This window comes from Anomaloglossus baeobatrachus, chromosome 4 (assembly GCF_048569485.1).
Source record: "Anomaloglossus baeobatrachus isolate aAnoBae1 chromosome 4, aAnoBae1.hap1, whole genome shotgun sequence".
Lineage (NCBI taxonomy): Eukaryota > Metazoa > Chordata > Amphibia > Anura > Aromobatidae > Anomaloglossus > Anomaloglossus baeobatrachus.
The window spans coordinates 486,632,083-486,649,272 of NC_134356.1; positions in this window are offsets into that span (position 1 = coordinate 486,632,083).

The following is a 17,190-nucleotide window of genomic DNA, read 5'->3' on the forward strand; positions in this document are numbered from 1 at the left end:
CAACAGTGCATATAATGAAAGGCAAATAAGCATGTTGCATTTACAGTGGATAAAGCTCATCAATACACCCTCACGCTATCACTTCATATCCATGTGACAGTTCATGGACAAAGTACTCAAAGTAGTGAGTTTTTGGACTCTACTTAGAGATTGGTAACAAATCTTACAGATGACATGACTTGGGTGATCTCTTGTGATGTAAAAAAAAGCCCCAGGCTAGGCAAGGCTTACAGCCCATGCAACCTGCAGAGCCACCACAACTTCTGCTCAGCGGCAGAGTTGTGGCTGAGGATTCAGTTGTTGACGTGCTTCCAGTACTTTGTCTCTGTCCAGGAAGACGCAACCTAACCTCGTCGTCAGTAGCATCCTCCTCCACCTCCTCTGCTGACCTCATCAACTGGCTAATTGTGGTTTGACAGTAAGTGGGGTTACCAACCTCATCATCGCCCTGTGTGTTTTTACTCCCCTTGTCCTGACTCCTTCGAGCCAACCTCTTCCTTTCCTGACCGAATAGTAAAGTTATCGTTCCAATCAGGTATCTGAGTCTCATCAGCATGTTCCCCATTGTCTCCACCAGGAGGATTTATAGTTTGGGAATGAGGGTGTACATTATTCTCAGAACCTTCTTCATCGGGGCCTGGATCTGACTCAAAAAGCTTTTGGCCATCAGTGCAGATCATTTTCTTGTCTGGACTCACTGCAGCTTTGGAGCAGACCTCTGATTCCCAGGCTATAGTGTGACTGAACAGCTCTGCAGACTCAACCATCTCTGTTACCCCATACTCAGCAGGGCTGGTGGAAACTTGAGAGCTGTTAGGAAGCAAGTGCGATTGGGTTGACACCACAAAGGAATGGAGTATTTTGAATATTGAAGTTGAGGAGAGGCCACTTAATGGAGAACTTAAGATCCATTTAAGCACCTGTTCTTTTGGTGCCTCATATACATTTGGTAGCGATGGTCGTGTCCGTGAAAAAAGGTATCATATCAGATTATCCATGGGAAGAAGAAAAGCTCTTATTTTGGCTGGTAGTTGGTGTTACGAATCGGTGCCGCCATAGACGCAAGCATCCTGTTGCGCCCAGGCGTCAGCTGCCATTTTTGGCCGTGCCTCGTGTCGTCCAGCTAGCTGTTTCCTCCTCCACATCTAAGTGTGAAGAGACAGCTAGTGGGCATGCGTGTGCCGATTTACCCCAGACACAGCCTAAGTCCAGTGTTTCGCCTAGTTATCATGCTCAGCATGACTGTGCCATTCCTGAGGCGAAGTCCTCAGTTCGTGCTCCTGAGCATGCTTCCCCACTTAGTGAGAAAAGCCTCTTTGCACAGGTACTTGGAATCCGTGCCGTGTCTAAGTCCTGTGTTGTGCCTACAGAGCATGCAGAAGCTGATAGTCTGTTTTCTGAGACTGTTGTTCAGGCTACTGAGCATGCTCAGGCACTTAGTGCATCAGAGGCTAGGTCCATTAAGGAACTCACTGGTCATGTCCGTGAGATGGCAGTCCATGATAGTCCAGAGGGTATCAGGAGTGCTGATGATGTGGCCACTCCGGACTGGCTTGAAGAGGCCCGCCCCTATGATTTGGCACCTCATCATTGTTCGTCAGACTATGACTGGTGAGGTGTTTGAGGCATGGCTGCCATGAGGTCATCATTGAAGTGGCGGTTCTGGATAGGCCACTAGTTATGTCATTGATGATGTGGCACTTTGCTATTGGCTCCTAGAGGTGCATTGTGGTCCACCCTTGGTTGGGGCGGACCCAGGTTTAAAAGGGGCTGTAGACAACAAGGAGGTGCACATTTTTCTATTATGCTAAGACAGAGCACACCTCCATGTGTTGAACCCATTGCAGCTTTAGGCCAGAGGTAGGCAGGGATAGGGCGTCGGTGCAGGACGCCACCACAATTGGTAACGCAGAAGGGTTATGACCAGCTCCTGTCCAACCAGTCCTGCTAGTGCAGCACAGTGGCATTAACTGGGCTGCTGCGCCTGCTGTCCACAGGTGTGCCCCCTACGCACACGGACAGCGTACCCAATGGCCCCTGTGTTGTTAACAGGGAGTTCCTGGGCTGGGTGTGTGGACCCTGTGATGCTAACAGGGTTCACAGTCTCCAGATCCAAGTGTCGTCTAACTCGGTTCAGGCTACTTTTAGTTTCATAGCCACCCAGCTCTGTATCCTCCGCTAACCTTCGGGTTGCCAGCATCTCCTTTTCCATCTGGGAGCACGGTGGACACCGACTGGCGATTGGAATATATACCACCTTATCCAAATCTGCCAGTCCCCCCGTAACAGATGGTGTTTCTTCAGCAGATGTTACTGTTGTTTAACCACCAAACCCACGGACGCAAACTTTTCCCCTTTCCAACACACCTGTTCCCCTTTCCACCAGCATCTGTCCTTTTTCCACTCATTTTGTATATGACCAAATTTGCAACTCTGCAGGGACACCCTACTTAACACCGTCTCAGCACAGCAGCCAGCCCTCGGCCCCTCAGATGTGGACAAATAAAAGACCATTTCCTCCTAGCCATGACAAAGCGTTGAGATTCACTCTGTGCAGCACTGGTGTTTAGTGGAAAAGAAGATCTAAGATTGCGTACCAGCTTCTGCTGATACTCCTGCGTCCCTTTCTATGGCAGGACTTATTTTGCCAAATTTTGGCTTGTACCGGGAATCTAACCCAGTAGTCAGCATTACTTTGAATTGTGACAATCCGAGGGTCATGTTGTAGGTAGTGCAGCAAGAAGGCGCTCATGTGCGCATCCAGGAGGACCAAGTCCTTGCTGTGTTGGTGGCGGCGAGGTGAGAATCATGCTTCCTTCCTCTGTCCCCCCAACCTCGCACAACAGAAATGTGATCAAGTCTTCCATGCCCATCGCCAGTTCGTCCTCCATTTCTTCCTTGGCTCCTACACCTTCCTCAACAGTTTAGCTGCTACTATGCACCCTTGTTAATCCCTCTCCCCCACCGTCCCATGCCTGCCGCCTTGGTGCTGCTCACCGTCTGGACCTTGTAGATCTTGTTATCCCTTTCTGCATATGACTCATCCTGTACTATCTCCCCTTCCTCTTGTCCCACCACCTGACTCGGAATACTGTTTACAGTGTGATCCAGCATGTACAGTCATATGAAAAAGTTCGGGCACCCCTATTAGTGTTAACCTTTTTTCTTTATAACAATTTGGGTTTTTGCAACAGCTATTTCAGTTTCATATATCTAATAACTGATGGACTGAGTAATATTTCTGGATTGAAATGAGGTTTATTGCACTAAAAGAAAATGTGCAATCCACATTTAAACATAATTTGACCGATGCAAAAGTATGGGCACCTCAACATAAAAGTGACATTAATATTTTGTAGATCCTCCTTTTGCAAAAATAACAGCCTCTAGTCGCCTCCTGTAGCTGTTAATGAGTTCCTGGATCCTGGATGAAGGTATATTTGACCATTCCTGTTTACAAAACGATTTTAGTTCAGTTAAGTTTGATGGTCGCCGAGCATGGACAGCATGCTTCAAACCATCCCACAGATTTTCAATGATATTCAGGTCTGAGGACTGGAATGGCCATTCCAGAACATTGTAATTGTTCCTCTGCATGAATGCCTGAGTAGATTTGGAGCGGTGTTTTGGATCATTGTCTTGCTGAAATATCCATCCTCTGCGTAACTTCAACTTTGTCACTGATTCTTGAACATTATTCTCAAGAATCTGCTGATACTGAGTTGAATCCATGCGACCCTCAACTTTAACAAGATTCCCGGTGCCGGCATTGGCCACACAGCCCCAAAGCATGATGGAACCTCCACCAAATTTTACTGAGGGTAGCAAGTGCTTTTCTTGGAATGCCATGTTTTTTTGCCGCCATGCATAACGCCTTTTTGTATGACCAAACAACTCAATCTTTGTTTCATCGGTCCACAGGACCTTCTTCCAAAATGTAACTGGCTTGTCCAAATGTGCTTTTGCATACTTCAGGTGACTCTGTTTGTAGCGTGCTTGCAGAAACGGCTTCTTTTGCATCACTCTCCCATACAGCTTCTCCTTGTGCAACGTGCGCTGTATTGTTGACCAATGCACATTGACACCATCTGCAGCAAGATGAAGCTGCAGGTCTTTGGAGGTGGTCTGTGGATTGTCCTTGACTGTTCTCACCATTCTTCTTCTCTGCCTTTCTGATATTTTTCTTGGCCTGCCACTTCTGAGCTTAACAAGAACTGTACCTGTGTTCTTCCATTTCCTTACTATGTTCCTCACAGTGGAAACTGACAGTTTAAATCTCTGAGACAACTTTTTGTATCCTTCCCCTGAACAACTATGTTGAATAATCTTTGTTTTCAGATCATTTGAGAGTTGTTTTGAGGAGCCCATGATGCCACTCTTCATAGGAGATTCAAATAGGAGAACAACTTGCAAGTGGCCACCTTAAATACCTTTTCTCATGATTAGATACACCTGCCTACAAAGTTCAAAGCTCAATGAGGTTACAAAACCAATTTAGTGCTTTAGTAAGTCAGTAAAAAGTAGTTAGGAGTGTTCAAATTAAGAAATTGATAAGGGTGGCCATACTTTTGCACCGGTCAAATTTTGTTTAAATGCGAATTGCACATTTTCTGTTAGTACAATAAACCTCATTTCAATCCAGAAATATTACTGAGTCCATCAGTTATTAGATATATGAAACTGAAATAGCTGTTGCAAAAACCCAAATTGTTATAAAGAAAAAAGGTTAACATTAATAGGGGTGCCCAAACTTTTTCATAAGACTGTAGATGACCGGAATTGTCATAATGATAATGGCATCGTCAGAGCTAAACATCTTCGTCGCCATTTGTAAACTGTGAAGAAGGGTGCATATTTCCTTGATCTGAGACCACTCCAGCAGCATGATCTGCACCACCTCTGGATCTCGTTAGCCCAGGCTATATGTCATAACGTATTGCAGCAGGGCTCACCGGTGCTTTCACAGACGCTGCAACATGTGCAGATTCAAATTCCTGCATGTCGGCACATCGCATTTCAAGCAGTGAACCGGCAGACCGAAAGCCTACTGGAGCAATGCAAGTTGTTCAGCTGCGGGGTGTGAACGGTGTTAGTGAGCACATAGCAAGAGTGCCCTCTGCAGAAGGCCATGTAGGCCGGGATAGTGGTTTAAAAATTGCTGGACAACCAGGTTCAACACATGAGCCATACAAGGCACGTGTGTCACATGCCCTGGCGAAGGGCCGCACTCAGGTTTGCATCATTGTCGCACACGGCTGTTACATCACCACCGGAGTCCGCTCCAGCAACTTGTACTCTGATCGCCAGGTGACACCGTGTTCCTTTCGTAGATAGTGCTGGTGATGGAAGAAGAGTCGATGCCAGCAGCGCCGGTGGCCGCAGGTTCTGCTCATCCACTGGGCTGGGTTACCTTGAGATCTGCAGTACCACTGGCTGACTGTAGGTGGTGGTTGTCTCACAGCTGAAGTACTATCATTCAGCTACAACCAATGGGAAGACACCACACCCTTTTTTAGGCCCCTCCTGTCTGCTGACCACTGCCAGACATAGTTCTGAACTTCTGGTTCCTGTTCCGACCAGTTCTGTTTTGTGATTTTGTGTGCCGACTACTGCTTGTTTACTGACTCCGTCTCCTGCCTGCTGTTTATGTACCTCGTTGCCCGATCCGTATTTGACCTCTGCTTGTTTTTCTGATTAAGTCCTGGCCGTTCGATTCTGTTCCTGTTCCTCAATTCATGGTTTGATCCTGCCTGACTACTACTCTCTCGGACTGCAGCCTTCCACAGGTATTGATCACCTTGGGCCCTGTGTAATTCCAAATCCCTGTATAGGGGTTAAATGGTTTCAGGGTTCTAGGGGTTGAGCTTGGTGAGTGGCTTCCCTCTAGCCTATCCTTAACAGCCCGTCTGAGTGTGTGGATCCAGGCAGGCGTTACACCGCGCCCTCTGCAGAAGGCCATCTAGGCCGGGATAGTGGTTTAAAAATTGCTGGACAACCAGGTTCAACACGTGAGCCATACAAGGCACGTATGTAACATTGTCACGGCGAAGGGCCACACCCAGGTTTGCATCATTGTCGCACACGGCCTTCCCTGGCTGCTGGTTGAGTGGAGACAACCATTAATGAAACTCGGTCTACATAGCTAACCGTCCACAACTCCTCAGTGGTGTGACTCACATTTCCCATACATTTCAAAGTAAAGAGTTGACCGCCTGATGGCGTTGAGCTCTGTTGCCAGCATAGTAGGGAGGTGTGCAGGATTCCTTGTGCACTGTTACAACATGGGTGGCCGTACCAGACAGGTTTTGAGTGGAGGTTGAGGAGCTAGACGAGGTTGAGGAGGCAGAAACAGTGGAGGAACTTCTACATACAGAGGAAGGATTGACACACAACTCGTGGGGACGGAAAGACTTGCACAGCAGACCCTTCTCCATCTCTCACCATAGTTACCCAGTGCCCAGTCAGCGACATATAACGCCCCTGTCTATGCTTACTGGTCCAAGTATCTGTGGTGAAATGCACCCTGTCACACACAGAGTTTCTCAAGGAAGCGGTGATGTTGTGTGCGACATGCTGGTGTAGCGCAGGCATGCCTTTCTTGGAGAAGGAGTGGCGACTGGGCATCTGTTCTTGGGGCACTGCGATGGGCATAAGGTCTCGAAAATCCTCTGTGTCCACCGGGTGGAAAGGCAGCATTTCTGTAGCCAACAGCTTGCAGATGCTGAAAGTCAACCTCTTAAGGCCGCTTTACACGCTGCGACATCACTCAAGCGATCTCGTTGGGGTCACGGAATTTGTGACGCACATCCGGTCGTTTTAGCGATGCCGTTGCATGTGACACCTATGAGCGATTTTGTATCATTGCAAAAACATGCAAAATCGCTCATCGGTGACATGGGGGTCCATTCTCTAATATCATTGCTGCAGCAGTAACAAATTTGTTCCCCGTTCCTGCTGCAGCATACATCGCTCCGTGTGACACCGCAGAAACGAGGAACCTCTCTTTGTCTGCCTCCCACCCGCAATGAGGAAGGAAGGAGGTGGGCGGGATGTTCGTCCCGCTCATCTCCTCCCCTCCGCTTCTACTGGGCGGCGGTTCAGTGACGCAGCTGTGACGTTGCTGTGACGCTGAACGAACCGCCCCCTTAGAAAGGAGGCGTTTCGCCGGTCACAGTGACGTCACAGGGCAGGTAAGTAGTGTGACGGGTCTGGGCGATTTGCCCATGTCACACAACCGATGGGGGTGGGTACCCACGCTAGCGATATCGGTACCGATATCGCAGCATGTAAAGTGGCCTTTAGGCATGCCATGCCCTTCTAAAATCGTGTAAAACACAGCAAGGGGACTCCAACCACAGTCTCCCTCTTATCCAAAAATTGGGCCACACACACCACTTCACTGGCATCAGTTGTCCCACAGTTTCAAACATAAAAAGTTGATTTGCATGAAGCACTATCAAAATCCACAAGCCTTTACTCTCCCCAGGATGACACAGGGGTAGAAAAGTCCTCGCGGATCCATGATTTGTTCATCTTGATGAACGTTAGTCTGTCCACATTGTCACTGGATAGACGCATGCGCTTATCTGTCAGCACACCCCCAGCAGCACTGAAGACACGTTCAGAGAGAACATTGGCTACGGGACACGACAAGATCCCCAAGGCATAAGTGGCGAGCTCAGGCTATTTTTCCAGATTGGAAGCCCAAAATGAGCAAGGCTCCAGTTGCTCAGTCATGGCATCGATTTTCATTTGGAGATACTACTACATCTGTGTCTCCTCCTCCTTTTACTCATCCAGTTCTTTTGTTTCAGCATGAGTATATGTACTTGTCACTTTCCATGTGTTTGTGGTGTCTTGTGAGTTGTTTGTCACCTTTTGGACACCTTAGGTGTTTTCTAGGTGTTTGTATGTGTTTGTGTTTGCCTGCCATTGTTTTCAATGGGGTTTGAAGGTGTTCGTCGAACGTTCGTCGAACGTTCACTGAACTGAGCCGCCGTTCAACGAACCGAACTCAAACACTGGGGGGGGGTGGCTCAACACTATTCTTAACACACCTAGACACCTCGTCACTGCTGGAGAAACTTGTTACACCTCAAGGATAGAAATGAGAAATCCTAACTTGCCTCGAAGCAGTCCCCAAGGAAATAGCAAGCCCCCAACATGTAAACGACGGTGATGTAAGAAAACATAATACACAGATAGAAAATATAGATTAGCAAAGGTGAAGCCCGACTTACTGGATACAACAGGACGGGAAAGATAACTGATTGCGGCCAGCAAAAAACTCTGCAAAAAATACCAAACTCCTGATAGAAAAAAGATCTGAGACCATGCGGTCTCTCCCCCACTATATTTGGTACTCGTGCCAGACACTTTAAACAGAACTGCAGATATAATGGGAAGAAACAAAATCACAGAACAATTAATATTCTAAAGTGCAAATAATCCAAACATGAACAGGGAGCAAGCTTCCTTTCTTGCTGGAGGAACTGCCCTGCTCACAAAAGTAGAGAGACAGATCCTCACAAACAAGAAACCAAAACACAAACCAAAATGAAATAAGCAGAAACACCCTTAAATGCAATTCCAGCAATTAAGCACAGAAACTAGTAAACTTATCTGGAGTAGATTCAGGCACAGAATAAATGGGAGAAACTGAAGGGAAAACTCCCAGCCATCTTCAGAAGCAGCAGGAAACATTTATCACCAGCAGCCGCCAAGCAGAAAAAGTTCTCCTAAATACACTAGGCTGGTCTGCAAAAGAATTCCTGGATTCCTAATTAATCCCATCACCTGTTTGAGTCACAGATTCAGACTCAGCTTCATTACCATTCCTGGCCACCAGATGAAGCTCCACCCCAACACCCAGTCGTATGACATTCAATACAGAATCCCCCAGCCTAAAAATAGTAGCCAAAAATTGCCACATTCATTAGATGTGAAAATCCAAGCACTTTTACCAGCTCTTCCCAATTGCCCAAGTGCGGTGGCAAGCACGGTAATATAAGTGGTTAATGGCAGCCCTCAGCTGCCACTAAGCCCTAGATTAGTAATGGGGTGGGTCTATGAGACCCCTATTACAAATCTGTAAGTGAAACTAAATAAACACAAACACCAAAATAATCCTTTATTTGAAATAAAGGATAACAAACACCCTCTTTCACCACTTTATTAACCCCAAAAACACCAATGCAGGTCCGACGTAATCCGCACGAGATCCCCCGATGATTCCAGCTCTGCTAATTCTGAAGCACTATAGGACATAACTGCCCCGTGTGAGCTCTAGGCAGAGACTGAACTGCTATGAGCTGTAACGTCACTCAGGTAGTTGCGGTCACAGCTGAAGGTTATCATGGTCTTCCACCTGTGATCGCAGGTAACGTGATCCCAGGTGACCTCAGTAACTCTCACTGTGTTCACAGACCTGCATCTCCTGGCAGAAAACTGAATTGCAGATTTGGTGCTAAAATTTTTACACCATTTTCCTACATCCAAGCTACAATCTTAGAATCACCGGGATCCGATAATGATTTTCAGATTTATCACCTCATAAAATGACACTGGTCAAAATTGATCAAATTGGCCTGGTCAGTGTTACTTTTTGGGGTTAAACATATATTTTCCACAGAAGAGAGGCCGTTATTTATAAATCCAAGAAGAAAATGGAATATTCCAAATGTCACTCTAATTTCACTTTTATTCATTTATTCTGGAATATAAAGTATACTGTTTAGGGTGAAACTCTAGTTGGTTGAGTAGATATGGAAAATGAAATATGTTAAATACAAGCTTGATGTGCTCCTGCTACAGCATAACTGAGAAGATGCGCAGTTATCGGAACGATGACCTTTGGAGGCGTTTTCTGCATCACCGTCCCACTCATAAAATCATTCTCAAAGAATAGGCTACTGTATGTATGATAAAGCCATACAGACAGTCTGAGATTGATATCCAAAAACTGTATCTTGAGCAATATGAGGTAGTTCTTAGTCTTGCAAGGTTCGACAATTTGTTCCCAAACTTTTGATTAATAATGAAATAATGTACTGCTAATTCTATAATTTCTCAGAAAAGATGTGTAACACTCTGCACCTATTTCTTTATTGAACCCCTTTAGAGCTCTGTAAAGCAAACAGAGTCTTAGAAATGTCAAAGTGACCTCACCAAATAAATAGAAAATAACTGCTGGTAATCAACAGCCTGTGTGACAGCACACAGCAGTAACAGCCTTTGTAGGCTTTTATAATTACAGCTACAAAACATCTTTTTTATGGGTCAGATGCCTGACTTGTAGTTGTTAATATACGGATGGTCCATACAGAAGATGACATTACTTTTTCACTAGGGTTGGTACAAAAATGATCCCTATTTGGTGGTTATCAAAAAGCCACCAGCTGTGCTGAATACCCTGACATTACAATGCCGCCTTGACATTGTTCAAATGTCTGACCCAAAAGTCCAGGCCAAGGAATCAGCGCTTAAATTATCTGCAGAAGAAAGGGCACAGGTCAGGTACAACTAAACCTGTCTGGTTGTTAAATAGTGCATTTCTGTATGCTGAAGTATGTCAGGTTGGTGCAGTGACAGCTAAAATATTTGATCCATCATTTCAAACATCACACTGAATCTACTCTAAGGATTATGGTGTGGTGTGCATAATATATGGTAGCCCTCTATTCTTCATTTGAGGAATACTCATTGATTTGGTTGTGGAACCCAAGGTACAGCTGTGACTCCTCTGGACTATCAGGTCATGACCAGGGCTGTGGAGTCGGAGTCGTGGAGTCGGAGCCGGTATAAAATGCACCGACTCCTAAAATATATAATAAATTGGGGACAGTAGTGCAATGCAGAATGTGCTGAATATTTTTTCATAGGAATTTGGGAAAGTTATGAAATGTCCTATAAATGACTGTTCTATTCCTGATCTAAGGCTACATTCACACACAGCGTTTTTGCTGCGTTTTTTGAGGATACGTTTGTCAGCTGCAAAAGCAGATCAGCTTTTTAAAAAATTGCATCACCTGAAAGGTTTTTTAGCTCATAAATAATGCTTTCAATAGCAAAAGCAGATTAGAAAAAGGCCACACAAACTGACATGCTTATTCCTTGTGAGGATCCTCACAAAACGCTGTGTCTGAATGTCCTATCTTGAAACCCATTGCCTTTGCTGGGATGCCCAGAGTCATTGCATTTCACTGAATTATTTTGCCATCAATGTTCAATATGTTTGGAACAAGAAACAAATTGTTAGCAAGACACTGGCAGTAAAAGATACTAAAGCTCATCACACCGGCCAGTTTCTCCAGGCCTTAGTGGAAAAAGTTCTGCAAGATTACGAACTAAAAAAAGTACAGGTTCTTGCTATTGTAACAGACAATGCTTCAAACATGATAAGTACAATTAAACTGATTAATGAGAGTAATGAACAACAGCTATAAGAAAATTTAGGATTCAGTATGTGTGAGATGGAAGGCCAGAGTGCTGTTCATGTAACTGAGGAACAAACAGATATTATCACCCCACCCGTGCCCTCCGCTCTGCTAATGACTTAAGACTGACATCCTCAACAATTCAAACCTCCCACTCCCGTCTTCAAGATTTCTCACGAGCTGCGTCTATGCTCTGGAACACACTACCAAGAGAAATCTGATTAATTCCCAACATCCACACCTTTAAGCGGGCCCTAAAAACGCATTTCTTTAGACTAGCCTATCAACTCACTGCCCTGATCTAATCTAGTCCCTTTCTGCCTTTCAAAAACTTTACTTCCAGTTCTCGTCCCCTGTACCTGTATAAATTCTCACCGACGGGTTCATGCAGCTGCTTTTGAATACCCTATTAAATCGATGGCTGGACCATATAAAACAAGCTTTCCCCCCCCCCATTCACCTTTTCTGTCTCCCCTATTTCCTCATAGACTGTAATCTTACGAGCAGGGACCTCACTCCTCCTGGTATCTAAATTTTGTTATTTTGCATTGTCTCATATTGTCTGTACATGTCCCCTCTTAATTGTAAAGCGCTGCAGAATATGTTGGCGCTATAGAAATAAAACTTATTATTATTATTATTATTATTACAACAGAAGAACAGCAAAATGATACTTTAGAATTAGATGACCTTGTTGAAGCTGCTTCAATCACTTTCATATTCATCACATGCGCTGTGTTATGCACACGCTGCAGCTGGCAATAAGAGATAGTCTGCAAGAGGGACCCTGGTTTCACACATCCGGCTTTTTGCCGGTTTGGCGGATGCGGCGCACTCCAGTACAGTGTATACAGTACAGTCGCAGTGCGACAAATGCCAGTCACATGCTGTCATGTGACCGGAGCATGTGACCCGGAAGTTGCGGCGCTGCCACTGTACTGTATTGTACTGTACTGGCGTGCACCGCATCCGCCAAACCGGCGAAAAGCCGGATGTGTGAAACTAGGCGGACATGCTGGAAATCTAATTGGAAAAGTGAAGAAGTTGGTTATTGCCGCCAGAACCCCTAAAACTGATTCCATCTTGAAGAGACGTGCTGGGAAAAGGGCAATTGTTGATCAAGCCACTCGGTGAGGGAGCACTTATATAATGACTGCGCGATTGCTTGAACTAAAATCGTTTCTTATAGACATGGTGAACCCTCAAGTAACATTAAATGAAGGTCAATGGACACAGGTGGCTGAATTGAAGGAATTGCTTAACCACCCATTTACCGTGATTAAAAAATTACAAGCTGAGGATTTAACTCCTGGCATTTTCATAAGGGAGTGGAAGAACTTGCTATTTTGCCTGTCCCAAAGAGGAGGTTTAATCCCAGATGGCATTTCTGCTTCAAAGAAATGGAGAGAGACACAGCTATTGGAAAATAAAATTCTTCTGGCAGCTGTTTATGTGGACCCAAGTCATCGTATTCTGCTTGATGATCAACAGCTTACTAAAGGAAAAGAATCTTTGAGTGAGGTAGCAGTTAAGATGAGCGGCTACAGGACTGCCAGGCGGAAGAGTACTTGGGGCCTGACACTGCTACTGCTGGCATATCTTCATCCTCATCGGATGAGGAGTTGACAAGTATTTGGATGACATGGAGCAGGCAAAGCATTGCCACAAGGAAAAAGATTTCACTCCCGTCTCCTATAGCAAGCAGATTGACCAGATTTCAGTAAAAATTTGCACTTGCTCTCAAAGAAATAGAAAAATTCAACCGTTCATCAAAACTGACTGTGCATGAGGCAATTCCTTTATACCTGGAAATTGTTAGAGATGGTGCTCATGTGGTTACGGCTTTGCCTCCAACCCAAGTTACTGTAGAGAGGTTGTTCTCTAGCCTTAAAATTATTAGGTCAGATTTGAGATCATCTGCGAAGAAGGATCTGATGGAAGCAATTCTATTTCTTACAAGAAATTCATGAACTGCACAAATGTTATTTAGTATGTTTTTGTTGAAAACTGTTTTTTACCACTTACATTGTGTATTATGTAATACACTATGTAATACTCTATGTAAGTGGCAAAAAAAACAGTTTTCAACAAAAACATACTAAATAATAACATTTAGTAAAATGCTTATATTTAAGTGAAAAATTTATTGTAGTACAATGTGAACATCAGACATTTAATAATTTTTATGATACAATAATCAAGATATTTGGATAGAACATAAAATATATTTATTGGAATACAACTTTAGAACACAAAAAAACTAATAAATTGTAAATATGTAATATATATATATATATATGTATGCCAGTACGGTTTGAATTCAGGTTAGTACCAGCGTGGGAAACCAGCAAGGGAACCCCTGTTTCATTCTGTTTTTTTCTATTGTATAATGCATATAACAGGGAGTGGTGCTCTGTTTGCTGGATTTGCACCCTAGCTCCTGGCTGCTTCATTAGCCTCCTTTTTGTTCACCAGCTGATCTTGTAGGTTTTTTAAACCCAGAGAAGATGCAGTGTAGTGTAGGAGCCAGCAAAGGAGGTTGCCGTGAAGGGGCGCTGGGCTGGTATTGCAATGGCCATTATAATATTCTAAATACCACCATTTATGCTATAAGGTAGAATTTATTTTGGTTTTTCACAGTGTGCGGCTGGAATTTTTTCTCATATATATATATATATATATATATATATATATATATATATATATATATATATACAGTATATATAAATATATAAACACACACAAGATATATATGTAATCTACTGCATATTACATAGTGTATTACATATTTACAATTTATTACAGTTTTTTGTGTTCTAAAGTTGTATTCCAATAAATATATTTTATGTTCTATCCAAATATCCAAAATTATTAAATGTATGATGTTCACATACACGTTTATGTACTGCAATAAATTTTTCACCCAACTATAAGCAATATATGTAGGAGTCGGAGTCATGGAGTCGGAGTCGGTGCAAGGGAAATTGAGGAGTTGGAGTCAAAGGTTTGGCTTACCGACTCCACAGCCCTGGTCGTGACAGGGTATTGTGTAATCTGCCCTCCCGTGCAATATCCACCTCCTTCTTGGTTATGGGTCCCCAACTACATGGTGTTGCTGACAATAGCTAATTAAAATCCTAGGTACACTCTGCACCACACTCACCAGTGGATGGTCTGAGTGGAATATGGTCGCCCACTTGGGGGGTTGGTTAGGAGAGGTCAGGAGTGTCAGGAGGAGTTGAAGGAAGCGTGTTGGAAGTGAAGGAGAGAGGAGGCCAGGAGCAGGGCACCTAGGAAGCCATCTAGGTAGCAGATGGTGTTCTTGGCCTAGAGGAGCTGGACCCCCAGTCGCAGGACATCGTGGCAAGGGGCACGGAACTGTCGAGGAGGACAGCCGGCAGCCCTGCATCATCACCGGGCTGGGATGAGGACACAATGGGGTATGTGGACCCTAGGTCAGGTAGTAGTTTTAAATAAATAAGAAATAACGTTTGGAACTCCATTCTATGTCTGAACTGGGTGCAAAAACCTAAAAAAACATCACTATGGGGAGATAAGGTATGCACACCAGTGACTATGGAAGGGGAATACATGGAATAGCAGAAACTGCTGTGTGAATACTGACATGAAAAATTCAATAGCTATATGTAAGAATGAAATATGAAAAATGGAACCTGCATTACTGCCATGAATATATGAATAAAGAGAAATTTAGCTACTGAATTGATCAATGCAATAGAGCCCCAACACTACGCCAAAGTATTTCTCTACGTTGGGGTCCCTAGCTTGTGTGTGTCCTCTCATGCAGTTAAAAAACTTACCGTGTATGGGAAGCTGAGACCCAGGCTATATATACGATGTGGATTGGCAATAGGTGTGTATGGGGAGGGTTCACAAACGAAAAACTACTAACAAATAAGAAATAACGTTTGGAACTCCATTCTATGTCTGAACTGGGTGCAAAAACCTAAAAAAACACCACTATGGGGAGATAAGGTATGCACACCAGTGACTATGTAAGGGGAATACATGGAATAGCAGAAACTGCTGTGTGAATACTGACATGAAAAATTCAATAGCTATATGTAAGAATGAAATGTGAAAAATGGAACCTGCATTACTGCCATGAATATATGAATAAAGAGAAATTTAGCTACTGAATTGATCAATGCAATAGAGCCCCAACACTACGCCAAAGTATTTCTCTACGTTGGGGTCCCTAGCTTGTGTGTATCCTCTCATGCAGTTAAAAAACTTACCGTGTATGGGAAGCTGAGACCCAGGCTATATATACGATGTGGATTGGCAATAGGTGTGTATGGGGAGGGTTCACAAACGAAAAACTACTAACAAATAAGAAATAACGTTTGGAACTTATTTGTTAGTAGTTTTTCGTTTGTGAACCCTCCCCATACACACCTATTGCCAATTCACATCGTATATATAGCCTGGGTCTCAGCTTCCCATACACGGTAAGTTTTTTAACTGCATGAGAGGACACACACAAGCTAGGGACCCCAACGTAGAGAAATACTTTGGCGTAGTGTTGGGGCTCTATTGCATTGATCAATTCAGTAGCTAAATTTCTCTTTATTCATATATTCATGGCAGTAATGCAGGTTCCATTTTTCACATTTCATTCTTACATATAGCTATTAAATTTTTCATGTCAGTATTCACACAGCAGTTTCTGCTATTCCATGTATTCCCCTTACATAGTCACTGGTGTGCATACCTTATCTCCCCATAGTGATGTTTTTTTAGGTTTTTGCACCCAGTTCAGACATAGAATGGAGTTCCAAACGTTATTTCTTATTTGTTAGTAGTTTTTCGTTTGTGAACCCTCCCCATACACACCTATTGCCAATCCACATCGTATATATAGCCTGGGTCTCAGCTTCCCATACACGGTAAGTTTTTTAACTGCATGAGAGGACACACACAAGCTAGGGACCCCAACGTAGAGAAATACTTTGGCGTAGTGTTGGGGCTCTATTGCATTGATCAATTCAGTAGCTAAATTTCTCTTTATTCATATATTCATGGCAGTAATGCAGGTTCCATTTTTCACATTTCATTCTTACATATAGCTATTGAATTTTTCATGTCAGTATTCACACAGCAGTTTCTGCTATTCCATGTATTCCCCTTACATAGTCACTGGTGTGCATACCTTATCTCCCCATAGTGATGTTTTTTTAGGTTTTTGCACCCAGTTCAGACATAGAATGGAGTTCCAAACGTTATTTCTTATTTGTTAGTAGTTTTTCGTTTGTGAACCCTCCCCATACACACCTATTGCCAATCCACATCGTATATATAGCCTGGGTCTCAGCTTCCCATACACGGTAAGTTTTTTAACTGCATGAGAGGACACACACAAGCTAGGGAACCCAACGTAGAGAAATACTTTGGCGTAGTGTTGGGGCTCTATTGCATTGATCAATTCAGTAGCTAAATTTCTCTTTATTCATATATTCATGGCAGTAATGCAGGTTCCATTTTTCACATTTCATTCTTACATATAGCTATTGAATTTTTCATGTCAGTATTCACACAGCAGTTTCTGCTATTCCATGTATTCCCCTTACATAGTCACTGGTGTGCATACCTTATCTCCCCATAGTGATGTTTTTTTAGGTTTTTGCACCCAGTTCAGACATAGAATGGTGTTCCAAACGTTATTTCTTATTTGTTAGTAGTTTTTCATTTGTGAACCCTCCCCATACACACCTATTGCCAATCCACATCGTAT